The sequence below is a fragment of the Phodopus roborovskii genome, unplaced genomic scaffold, assembly GCF_943737965.1.
Source record: "Phodopus roborovskii unplaced genomic scaffold, PHOROB, whole genome shotgun sequence".
In the NCBI taxonomy this organism is placed as follows: Eukaryota; Metazoa; Chordata; class Mammalia; order Rodentia; family Cricetidae; genus Phodopus; species Phodopus roborovskii.
Window position 1 is genome coordinate 19,590,017 of NW_026126558.1, and position 13,993 is coordinate 19,604,009.

The following is a 13,993-nucleotide window of genomic DNA, read 5'->3' on the forward strand; positions in this document are numbered from 1 at the left end:
AGTCTGCCAGCATGCCACCTATTGTGACATCTACGCTCACTAACACTTCAGACTCAGTTCTATAACTGATGCCATGACCATTCTCCTCTCCCTTGTCGGTAATATAGTTAACGCTTATTTTCACAATGGATTGGAAAACTCTTAACGTTCAGAGCACATTCAAACACCATGATACCACACTCACTCATGTTACACTCACTCCCTATTTGTCCTTAGCCAGTGACCAGGGGTCTCTGTACTTCCTGACTAACTGCTGGTCCATGACACCACAATTCACAGATTACTTGTTCTAAGTTACAATGCTATCTTACATTTGGAGCCCAAAGTACCTTAGTAGACATTTTGATTCCTTCAGTACTTAAATATTTGTTATTTTTCATAACATAAATTCCAACTTTAAATCTGGTTCACAATCTCTATTAACAATGTATCATGAAAACTCAGGCACTTCAGGATAAAGGCCAGATGGCCATCATCTCCCACTTTTGTTGGAAGTTCCAATTCTTGGTAATCAAGGCTTTCTGAACCCAAAAGCATTCACTTCACAATTCTGTTGTGTTTTTATGTGGCTAAGATCTTTATGTCTAGCCTAATATGAGGTATCATTTTGGGTCTTCCTACAGCTGAATCTTTTCAGATACATTTCCATACTTAATCTGAAAAGCCAACTTATATGCACACACTCTTAATTTTTGAGACAGGATCTCTGTTGCTTGGACTCATCTTGACTCATGATCCTTTTTTCCACATGTCATCATTTCTAACATGCACAACACACATTCATAGGGATGTAGTTTCATCACACACAGCTACTTACACTTACACTCAAGCAACCACTCTTCACTTTCTGGGAACAATGTTTGGCAAAGGCAGCATGATATTTTGTGACAATTTTTCCCCAGTTTTGAGTCATAATGTAAATGTATCCGATTAAAAAGAAAAATAAGAGAAAGAGTGACCTAAAGAATACACCTGACCTTACAGACCCATTACAATCTTTTATCGTGTCTCTGTATTATGCCTCCTATTTGCTTCACAAATCCATTGTTCATTTCAATCTACCTGGCCTACCTTTGGAAGTGTGAGCCAAAATAAACCCTTTGCTTTTATCATATATTTTCTCTTTTTTCTTTTCTTTCCTTCCTTCTTTCTTTTGCTATAGCAATAAGACAAGTAACAAAGAACAATACTGCCTTCCAATGAATAGAAATTATTTTAAATTTTATAAGCACAAAAATAAATTTGTAGTTCTTTTCTTTTTTCTTTTTCTTTTCTTTTTTTAAAGACAAGCTCTTGTTATGTAGCCCTGGTTGGCTTGGTTTTCTACTTATTCCTGAATACATCTGGAAAACTTTTATTTTTCAGGCAATTGTTGCATCTGAAGTTTTCAATTTACTGGCATAAAGTAATTATGCCCATTGAGGATGCTTTTTAGCTCAACAATTAGATTCATGTAATTATTACAGGCATGTGTGGCATAAAGGTCAGGATACATAGCTACAGAGCATGTCGACATAGCAATAGCAGGCATTTCTCTTAAGCAGGACTAGTCATCAAGTGGCAGGTATCTGATCATTACTGCTGAGAAGCTAACCTCAGATGTGAGTGAACAATATCACACTGGGTGGGTACGGCAGGCACTGATACATCCTGGAATAACTCTACAGGCATAGTTTCTAGTCAATGCACTTTGGGAAGTTTAAAGCTATAATTTCTATCCTGTTGTAATCTTATTTCTAATCTTCCAGTCCAATGCAATTTACTCACAAAAAGTCACTCTTGACATAGCAATGGTACTTGATAAACATAATTCACATTCAGGCAACAGGTTCCCTGGGATAACTCAGGTCAGTAAATTATATTCTATTTTAAAATCACCAATCATAGATATCTCCCTTCTTGTTCATCATTCCTAGTTCTTTGTGGACTCCTTCCTATCAGCTTTGCTTCATGCCTGTCTATTACATTGATGATTTAAAAATAACTTTCCAATTTTATTTTTTAATTCAACAGTTTCTACATTTTATTTACTTTTTCTTTAGGTTTCTTTTTTCAAACAGCTTCTTCACCTAATAGGATTTGAAATTATATATTAATTTTGTTATAGTCTAAGTAGTTTTTCAAATTCTATTACAATTTTATATCTATCTTGTGTCTTAGAAGAGTGTTTTGAAAATTCCCATACCTAAGGATGTTTGGAATCATCTTTTGTTTTGATTTCTAATTTTACTACATTATGGTCAGAACTTAGTATGAAAATGCCCCTTTAAAACATATGTTGAGATCCTCTTTGGGTTCAGGAAAATACCATGTTCTCATAAATAATATACACTTATTTGAAAAACACATCTATTAACTACAGGATCAACTGTGCCACATCTATCTGCAAGATCACATCTAAAAAGTATTTTGTTCTAATCCTTTTACTTTTCTAGTAGTCTGTATTTTTAAGCAGTTCTTTAGGTGAGGGTTTTAAATTCCTCATTAGGATAGTAGAATTGTCATTTTACTCTTAAAATGCTGTCAATTTTTGCTGTATTAGCTTTTGGCTTTGTTAACAAGAACATATGCATTGTCTTTTGTGTAACTTTATGAATTTTCATTTTATACTCTGTAGTCTTACTTTTAATAAAGCTTTTGTCTTCAACAATATTGGGTTTAATATCAACATATATTAGTTTTGTTATTATCATTTGTCTCAAACATATTTCTAAATATCTCTGCATCCTAATATTATAAACACACCTCTTATAAGTAGAATTTAGATAATTTTTTAAAAAAAAACTAGTATTGTATTTTAATCTGGTAAGATTAGAATATTTTGTATACATACATATGTAATAAACTATATAACATATACTTATATGTATTTGTGTATTTGTGTGGGTGTGTGTTCCTTTGTGGATGGGCAGCTGGGATTTTACCAACTGAACCATTTCTAAAGCTCACACTTAAATACTTTCATATCCTCTTTTCTTGTATTCATGATTGTTACCTTACTCTCTTTAAGAGCATTTTTAAATTATTTTTTGTCTTCTGTTAGCATGACAAAGTTTTTAATTTTTAAAAATTGCTTATATTAAATAGTGTTGACTAAAGAAGAATGTGTATAAATTAGATATTAAGTACCTAGCTTACTTTACTAATGTGGTTAATTACAATAATCAGATTTATCGGTATAAAATTTTCAAAGGTTTATTCTATGGGTAATGTTTATAATTTCAATTATGTTAGTTAAAATACTATCAAGGTTGACATTGCTAGGAGTTTCAATCTCTCAGCAAACTCCCTGATGCCCTGGTTCTTAGAAACTTTCTGCTGACCCATACCACATCAACCCCAAGCTTTAGGTGTAGGAGTTGTATAGTGGACCCATTGGGACTAGGACTCTGCGTTTTGATTGGCTGTTGTTGTCTGTAATGGTCTCTGTGTGCTGCAAAGAGATTCCTTGATAGTAGTGTAGTGAGTGTCTGCTTCTGCTTCCATCAGCTATTAGATGGAGACTCAAGGATGGCATATAAGGTTACAGAGAGGGTAGAATGATGAGCAAAGGGGTCAAGACCAGTCTGGAGAAACCCACAGAATCAGCTGACCTGAACAAGGGGAGCTCATGCACCCCAGTCTGATAGCTGGGAAACCAGCATAGGATTGACCCAGACCCCCTGAATGTGGGTGTTAGGAGGACTGGACAGTCTATGGGGCCTCTAGTAATGGATCAGTATTTAACCCTTGTATACTAATGGACTTTGGGAGTCCATCAAACATAGAGGGATACTTTCTCAGCCTAGACACATGGGGGAGAACCTAGGCCCTACCCCAAATTATATGACAGACTTTTTTGAGGGCTCTCCATGGAAGGCCTCACTCTCCCTGGGGAGCAGAAAGGAGATGGGCTGGGGTTTGGTGGAGGTAATGGAGAAGGATGTGAGGGTGAGGGAACTGGGATTGACCATGTAAAACAACCTTGTTTCAAATTTAAATAAAGGAAAAAAGAGAAAAGAAAAAAGTGGTGGTTGAATGTGTGTGTGTGTTTATGCAACAGTAATAAATGAAAATAGGCTATGAATTTGAAAGCAAGCAGGAAAGAATATATGGGAGAGTTGAATGGAGGAAATAAAAGGGATAAAATGTAATCATACTATAGTCTCAAAAAACAAAATAAGCAATTAAAATAATATCAATTTTGTACAATCTAACATCTCATCTAATAAATTCATTCTTAATACAATTTTATTGTTTCGCTTCTATGTTTTATAGAAAAGCCAAATTTTGGAAATATAGGAAGTAATGTTATAATTTCTTGAGGTCTCTTTTCTTTGTCATTAGACAAAGTGCTCACAGTACTACTTTTGACATACCAGCAATCTCTTTTCTTCTTTTTGCTTGAAAATTTATTCTTTTTCTGGAATTTTCATACATGAATTCAATGTATCTTGGTCTTACCCATCTCTCACTCCCTTCCTCCAGCTCCCTAACACTGTCAACGTATTTCCCATTCCCCTCCAAAATTCACTGAAATGCGCTAAATAAATTCCAAATAGTTTGGCATATTTCTCTCCCTCTCCTTACAGTTTTGTCAGTTTTTTTCTTCACTTGTAGCTTTTACTGTATGCCTTTAGAAATGTTTTACCTTCCTTTTGGGTTAAAACGTATATTTATGTGGTTAGTGGCTTTAGCTTTAATACCCCTCTTTCTTTTAGTCTATGTAAAATTTAGTTTATCAAATTTAAAATAATCACCTGCCACTATCCTTCTCTTAGCAATTCTGTGAAATTTCTGAATACATACGATTTATCACAAAACTCCATAAAATTTACCATAAACTCCACTGCAATTAGGACAGACTGTTTTATCAATACAAATTCCTTCTATTGGTATTCACAACCTTTCTTTTCCTTGTCCTTCCATCCTTGGCAATCACTAATGTTTACTGTAATTTTATCTCTCTGAGGCTGCTAAACACCTGCAGTTGACTTTTCCCATCTCCAGTATTTGAGTACATTCTTCAGTTATTTCTCACACACTATAAACGAGTTTGTTATGACAATGTCTTTATAACAGCCTTATTCTTGAGTAATAGGTTAGGCAAAACCGTGTATCAATCCGGGACAAAGGAAGTTAAAGATAAACAGTAATTTATTCTAAAAACTTAGATATTTACAAACTTTGCAGGAAGGGGATTGGGAAGTTGGCTTAGTGTGTGAAGAATTGGTTAATATAAGAAAGAACACTTAGCCTGGTGGTGCAGGCCTTTAATCCCAGAGGCAGAGGCAGAGGCAGGCAGATCTCTGTGAGTTTAAGGCCATCCTAGTCTACAGAGTGAGTTCCAGGAAAGCCAAGGCTATACAAAGAAACCCTGTCTTGAAAAACAGCAAACAAAAACAAAAAAAGAAAGAATGAACAGTCAGGTGGTGGTGGCACACGCCTTTATCACAGTACTCAGGAGGCAGAAGCATGAGGATCTCTGTAAGTTTGAGGCCAGCATGGTCTAAAAAGCCACACAGAGAAACCCTGTCTTGAAAAACCAAAATTAAGCCTTTTCCTGTGGGATGAAAAGGGTTGAGAGGAACATGGCCTTGTCTCCCCATCATGGCTTATGCCTGTCCCCTCATTTCAGTGTACTCTGAAAAAGGAGAGTCATCAGGCAAAAATGTCATTTTGCCAGCTGTGTTTAAAGCTCCCATTCTACCGGATATTGTGAACTCTGGTCACACAAACAGACAGCCCTATGCTGTGAGCGAATTAGAGGTCATTAGACCGGTGCTGAGTCATGGGGTACTGTCAGAGCTGTGGCTCAAATTCCCAGAGTCCAAAGTAGTGGGACCCACTGTTCTGGCCAGGGTGCCTTTGGAAATATGTGCTGGGGAGGCCACATGTTTGTGCCAATGAAAACATGGTGTCCTTGGCACTGCAAAGTGAACACAGCCCAAAAGCACTATGCCGTCTGTTCTGCCCTGGCTGCCTCAGCCTTACCAGCTTTGGTGATGTCTAAAGGTCATCGTATTGAGGAAGTTCCAGAACTCCCTTTGGTGGTTGAAGATAAGGTTGAAGGTTACAAGAACACCAAGAAGGCTGTTCAGCTGCTTAAGAAACTTAAAGCTTGGAATGACACCAAAAAGGTCCATGCCTCTCAGAGAATGAGAGCTGGCAAAGGCAAAATGAGAAACCAAAGATGTTTCCAGCACAGGGGATCCTGCATCATCTACAATGAAGTTAATGGTATCATCAAGGCCTACAGAAACATCTCTGGTATTACTCTACTTAATGTAAGCAAGCTGAACATTTTGAAACTTCTCCTGGTGGGCATGTGGGACGTTTCTGTACTTGGACTGAGAGTGCTTTCTGGAAGTTAGATGAGTTGTATGGCACTTGGCATAAGGCTGCTTCCCTCAAGAGTAACTAGAACTTTCCCATGCACAAGATGATGACCACAGACCTTAGCAGAATCTTGAAAAGCCCAGAGATCCAAAGAGCCTTCTGAGTATCACACAAGAAGATTCATCATAGAGTCTTGAAGAAGAATCCTCTGAGAAGCATGTTGAAGCTGAACCCTTACACAAAGACTATGCACAGGAATACCCTTCTTCACCAGGCCAGAAATCACAAACTCGGAGTGAAGAAACTAGAAGCAGTAGCAGCAGCAGCAGCACTGGTAGCCAAATCAGAGAAATGGGCAGCAGACAAGAAGCCTGCAGAGAATAAGAAATAAAAGAAGCCTGTGGATGTCAAGAAGCTGAAGAAGCCTGCAGGGAAAAAGGCTGCAACTACCAAGAAACCAGCAGCTGGGAAGAAACCAGCAGAGAAGAAACCTACCACAGAAGAGAAAAAGCCTGCTGCTTAAATGTTTCATTCCATGGAGTACATAGAGACGGCCTATTTGAATGAAAACCTGATCAAAGATACAGTGGGAAAGAAAAAGAAAAGAAAAACCAAAGAAAGAAAGAAAGAAAGAAAGAAAGAAAGAAAGAAAGAAAGAAAGAAAGAAAGAAAGAAAGGGGGAAGAAAGAAACTCAAGTTCAGATACTCAGTACCCACATATAAAGTTGGGCATGAAGGAGTATGTTTATAATCCTTGGGGAGAGATTGGAGGCAGAGGTAAACAAATGCCTAAACATTGGCCATCTCAATCAATTGGCTCTTGGTTTAATAAGAGGCCTTGTCTCAAAATTACAAGGTCAAGAACAATTGTGGAATTAGATGTCAATCTGTGGCTTCTACATGCCTATATGCACATGTTCAAGGGCACCCACACAGAATAGATGTATAGAACACACACAGAAAAGGCACAAAACAAAATAACCAACCAACCAAAACTAAAACCAAACCAACAAGAACTATCAGAAGAAGTCTATGTCACTTAACCATTAAACATATCTCCTTCATTCTTCCACGGTTTCCCTTGGAGCCTCTTAGATGCATGTCATACTCAGTTTCATGTTCAGGATAATTTCCTGAGAGCTATATTCCCATTGTTAATTTGCTCCTTATAGCTGTATTTTTCAACTTAAGATATCCTCTAACTTTCAATGTTTAAAGAGTATTTTTATACTTTCCTGTTTATATTCTCTTTCATTAATCATTATTAAAGGCTAATTCTGGTGTGCACTAGGGTCTGCCAACTCTTGCTCATTTCGGCTATTTCCTTGACTATTATTGGACTTGTAGTCATGCTAAGTTGTGTATTTTCTGAAGGAGTGTAGTGTAGCCTGAGATGGGGTGGATATTTTACAATGGTTTTCATCTTAGTTCTACAGAGTTCATCAGGAGGACTAGAGCTCTGTACTCCATGTTACTTCTCAGCAGATATACTAGATAGGAGTTCACATGTAAACCTCAACTCTCTAAAAGAGTATGCCTATAATGATTAGAAGTTCTCAGGGGGAGCTGTGTCTATTCGTAGTCAGTCACAAAGCCCAGGCCGTGTGTGTGTGTGTGTGTGTGTGTGTGTGTGTGTGTGTGTGTGTGTGTGTAAACCTGACTCTAGAAATCCTAGTACTTACATAATGCTTCCAAGGTTCTTAATGCTATTGTTTCAACTGCAACTCTCCCAATCATGGAGGCTCCAAAATCTTGAGTCTCCGTCTTAGTTGGAAATTCCATTTATATCCATGGGGTGATATCCCTTCACCTCCCTTCCCAAGTTAGTCAATAACACTATCAGGCTTAGTACTCTATTTTTAAAAAACGTTTCCATTTTTTTTAGGGATTGAAAATGTCCTTGGTTTCTCAGAAGCTCGGGTATTCACCCAAAACAGTGTCTCATTTTGCTTACAGTTCTGTATGTTGAGCAGTGGGAGTCTTTTCAAGTTCGAACTATATTTTCTATCCAAGAATTTTCTTACAAAACTTTTATTCTTCACATAGCCTCTAGCACAGCTGTCAGAAAGAAATATATAATGGATGCGATGACTGATTGATTGAATAAATTATACTTTTTTCCTTCATTTATTCATTTTCTCAAACTTTTATTTCACAGATCATTCATTATAAATTTTTGGAGTTCATATTTTATGTACTTCATTTAGATGAACATGATTTTCTCACATTGACTCTTATTCTATGCATCGTGATTCTGCATCTAGGTCTTTCGCTTTGTCCTACATATACCTACTAAGCATCTTTCTTACCATGAGATTCTTGCTCCATCCTTTTATTGCCAAGGGCTTTTCAAAGACCTTATTTTGACTCATATCCTCTTCAAACTCTTTTGTTCTTTTAGTAGTTTTACAGTACATAGCAGGGTCTACTAAATAAGGCAGTGTGGAATGACATCAACATAAGATTATTCCTAATCATTTGCTATTGTTATAGTTTCTCTCATTTTTGATAACTTATTAACTTGAAGATTTACATAAGTATAGGAAAATACAGTATAGGAAAATGCTTCATACATACCTCTTTTTATATTTCTACCATGTTCACATATATTAGGAGCACATTAGGAGCATATTATATGTATATTAAAAATATACATATAATCCAGTTATGCAATTATTTCCTTATACATATATATCTAAAATTATAGTCATATAAAGCTTCTCTCTTTTATTGTCTGCCTTCAGCAAAATCTCTGAAAAACCTAGTATAATGTCAAGGGCCCAGTGGACATTTAATAAATATTCATTTGTGACAATCATGGTGATCTCACACAGGGCTTTTGAAGGTGATTTTCAGAAATCATCGGCTATTCTTTGCCATAGATAAAAAAAAAAAAAAAAAAAAAAAAACCCTTTCCCCTAGAAATGATTGCCGTTCAGTCACAGAAGAAATAAAAATAAGCAAAACCAAGAGGAAGTCTTTTCTCATTTTTAAGCTAAAACTCCAGTGTCATATAGAATTAAGTACCACGAACATTTTAGATATAAGGTGCTGTATGGAAACTCAATTTAGTGACACAAAATTATATGAAAACTCGTTAGTAAAATTATATATGCTTTTCCTGAAATTTTGGTGGTATGCACTGAAAAATTTATATTTGTACTTTTAAATACAGTGGCATCTAAGTACTCATCCAGAACTGCAATTGTGTTGATGGCTAGTGTATGAGCATTAGAACTGAAGACACAAGCCCTCCACAGTCAGCTGATTAGCAATGCTAATGAGCCTACCACACAGTCATATAATTAGAAAGAGTTTTACTCACAGTGATGTTGAGGTTATAGGGTTAGAACAGTTTCCATTTCAAAAGGAGGGATAATCCAGGTTACTATGGTGGGGAAACGTAAATCATCTAATTTTAGCTTTTGAAAATATCAAGATTCATTTAAATCAAAACAACTTCCTGGGGAAAATTAGGGTACATTAGATGAGTGCACTCTTTCTCAGCTAAGGGAGGTTTTCAAACGAGAAAGCAGACCTTCACCAGGCAGCACAACTCAAGACCTTCTCCATGCAAGACTGAACCAGTGCATCTAGGCTATCAGCTCACTACACATGGAAGAGACAATGCTTCTTGATTAGAAAATGAAAGCCATCAAGATACTCACTCCTTCCCTGGAGATGGGGAGCTGCAGAGGCAGAAGAGGGTGTGGGAGAGAGAAAGAGGGATGGAGGGCAGGTTCAAGAACCCACTTCCTGTGCTCCTTCTTTGTATCCCTTCTCAGCTCTAATGCTCTACCAAACTCTACCAAACACCCTTGCCTTTAGTGCTGGTGATTAGCTCCTTGTCTTTACTGTCGATGGAGAACAGTAGTCAGCCACTCCATGTTAGGAGGCAACACCACTATCTGATATTCTAGAAGTAAATATTCTTAATATTTAGGTATAATCTATTTTATTACTGATGAGATTAATCACAATTGGAGTACCTTTGTCTCATCGTGGCACTTTGTGGAGGATAAAGATGTGTTGTTACTCTGTTTTGGTGTAAGAATCTGGATCATTTGTTTAAGTCTTGTGATTATGTTTGAATCTTATATGCATGCCTCAAAATGAAAAGGCATTTTCATAAATCCTTGCATTATATAGGAAAATGTCAACTGCAGCTTTAAATAACATTCTTGCTCCTTAGAATGACAAGCTTTCTCTCTCTCTCTCTCTCTCTCTCTCTCTCTCTCTCTCTCTCTCTCACACACACACACACACACACACACACACACACACACACACACACACACCACCTTAGAGAGCTATTTTCATTACATACTTAAGTTAGGATTACCTAAGGAAAAAAATTTCAAAGGATTTATCATTTAACACTTCAATGGAGTTACTAATAGGAATTACAGTGAAGTAGGTCATTTCAAATCCACCCTCAAATTACTAGAGATCCTATATAAGTCAGCAAACATTTCAAACACAATAGGCACAAACCCCTCCTGATTACTACAAGTGTGTATCTCTAGTATACTGAGAATCAGAAGACTAAAGTTGAAATCCAGTTTTCTAGTTAGTCTTACTAATTACACAGTTAACCAGTTTTAAAATAGGTAGACAGTTCATATCATCAATGTTTAACTTGAGCATATTAACAGTAAGATAAAATTTTTATTTCACCCTACTATATAGATTCTGATTACAAAATAAAGATTAAAAATCATGAATTCAACAAAGGGAATTATTTTACTCACATAGAACATGGAAACATTTTTCCCAACTTGTAAATTGGAAATACATTTATTTTACTCTTTGAAAAATGTCTCCTATGCCATTCATATAAAGGATATTATAAAGTGTTAACACAATGACAAAACAAAAGTTATTACTCAGGCCTTCCTTGCCAGCCTGAATGTCAGTGCCCTGGATTATTTTGTGGCAAGGAAACAAAGGTTCTGTAAGGGAAGATGCAATGAACAAGCATTCTCCAAAGGAAGAAAATACGTGACACTTTTTGTAAAAAATAGTTTCATGAACAAGCATAGTGTGTCAAAGGCCTTTAGCATTCTGACCTCATGTCACATGTCCTTAGTTTACTGTTTTGGAAGTGCATCATCAATATAATCTACTTTTGTTCCTGGAAACCTCTTATTCTGTTTGGCAGAAAATATTTGACTTGAGCTACATTTGGAAGTAACATGATTGGCTACATTATTACCACAGGCAAGGTCATAGCTTGGACACTGTCTTTACCAGCATCATAATAATCAAATATGCTCAACACTTAAGGTGCAAGGGTTGCATAGGAAAGAGCGAAAAAAAGATGTGGATTAGGGGGAGCTTCAGGATCAGTCATATTACACTGGTCTAGAAATGTATTTCCACTGTGGAGTAGATGAGCAAATTAGTCCCTAGCTTGCCTTTTAAAAGTTTGTATATTTTATGTAATGAATTATATTAGTCTCTCATTGTTGCTATGCCCTTTTCATTTTATCATAAATGAACAAGGTGAACGTCTCTTGTCTAAGCATTTTATTTTATTTACCACTGAGATAATAATATCTGTCACCAAAAAAAGCACAAATGCGAGGTAAAGAGTGTAAATGGAATATTCAAGAAAGTTCTTTTTAGTTCTTTCAGCATTCTTCTGAATAAGACTCATTCTTTCCTATGACCTAATAACTCTGATTCCATTTTCTTGACTTAATGAAAACTACTAAAATTCTTGCTTTTCCCTCAAATCTACAAACTGTCTATAATTGTCAAGACCCAACTAGTCTTCTTGTTGACTGAAAATACATTATACCTTCATTCAACAATTAGGTCTCAAGCAAGCAGCACTGAATACATTTGCAAGTTGAAAACCACATGGAAGTATCCATTTGTAATAAAATTTTGCATGTTTTATAGATAGCTCTGTATCAATGCATTTCCATATTTTATATAACTTTTTGTTACAAGAGAATACTATAAACATGGAGATGTACATATAACTACAGCTACAGATGTATTTCCCCTTATCTTGATCTTTGCAATGACTTGAATATTTAAACAGGAAATACTGTTTCTATTTATAGATAGGGAAGAGACACAAAAAGCTAAGTGGCAGAACCAAGACCTGAACAGATGAGACATTATTCTGCTATGTTATGACAGTAACAAAAATATAAGCATAGCTACAAATCACCAATAGTCAGTCTCCTTAATTACATGTTTCAACAACAACTTTAGGTGATATCTCTGTCAACTAACTTTTGAAGCAAGTACAATTCTGCACTTATATAAAACACATTTTCATAGATTGCAATATAAGTTACTTTGTAAACTATAGATAACATCTTTTTCAACTAATGAAAAGTATTAGTATAAATGCATTAAATCCTTTGTATGAATTACTTTAGAAAGTATTTTGGGTTTTGTGTGTTAATTATAATATTTAATCCATGTTCAGGCCAAGGAAAAAGAATACTTTTCTGTAGAAAGTGTCCTGGGATCTCACTGAATCTTTGTGTGTGTGTTTGTGTGTGTGTGTGTGTGTGTGTGTGTGTGTGTGTGTGTGTGTGTGTGTGTGTGTTTTGGTTGTTTTGAATCAAGGTTCTAACTGTGTGTCCCTAACTGGTCTGGAACTCACTGTAGACCAGGCTGGCTTTGAACTCACAGAAATACATTTGCTTTTGCCTCTCAAGTGCTGGGATTGAAGGCATGCTCTACCAAGCCTAGTTCCTTGAATCATGAAGTGTTACATGAAACTTAATTTACACATAGCAACATTCATATCATGATCATTCCTGGTCATGCCCAGGACACCCACAGGCAGCTACTTCTGCATAATATTTCCAATGGGTTCTATTGCTTTTATATTATGGCTACTATTATAACATTTTTTTTTGAAATCTTACTTTTTGCCCCCCACACACACACAGGTCTTGATATGTAGCCCTGACTGGCCTGCCGTCAATGCAGACCACGGTGGTTTTGAACTTAAAATCCTCCTGTATCTACCTTCCATGTGGTGGGATTATAGGTATGTACCATCATCTTGGCTAGCATCTCACTCTTCATCATACTACTTATGAACATTCTAAGGGAGCCCAGCATAGTAGAGACACTTTTCAAAAGACTTATTTATTTTATACATATACAGACATGTATTATGTATACAAGCCTGCACATTATAAGAGGGAATCAGATCTCATTATAAATGGTTGTGAACCACCATGTATTTGATGTGAATTGAACTCAGGACCTCTGAGCCCTCTCTCCAGCCCTAGTAGAGACATTTTTTAAAAGATGGAAGGATAGCTACAGCCCAAACAGGTCCTGCCAAAATTCAGAAGCCAGAGTATTCCCAGAAAAAAATGTGGAAAGCAAAAATGATAATAATATAAATTTGAACAATGTTTAAGAGGTTCTTTTACATATTTAACAGTCTTGAAAGACTGGTATGTTCACCTTTAAAAACATAGCATTAACACACAATGCTTTGCTGTGTTTTTCTCTGCACTAAGAAGTTAATTTGATCCTTCTACAAATACAACCATTAGCTGTCATGTGTTTTGTAGTACATGATCCAGTTTCTGATTAAGGCCTCTTGAGTTCAATATCCATGCTTGAAGTCTGAGGAAAGAAAGCAAAAGTCACCACACACTAAACCAAGAAGGTCTGTAGGTCGACTTGT

At 36.3% G+C, this 13,993-nt stretch overlaps 1 pseudogene; it reads left to right on the forward strand.

Annotated features, from left to right (window-relative positions):
• The first annotated feature begins 5,562 nt into the window (after window positions 1-5,562).
• LOC127234506 (60S ribosomal protein L4-like) lies at window positions 5,563-6,859 on the forward strand (annotated as a pseudogene).
• Window positions 6,860-13,993: the final 7,134 nt, after the last annotated feature.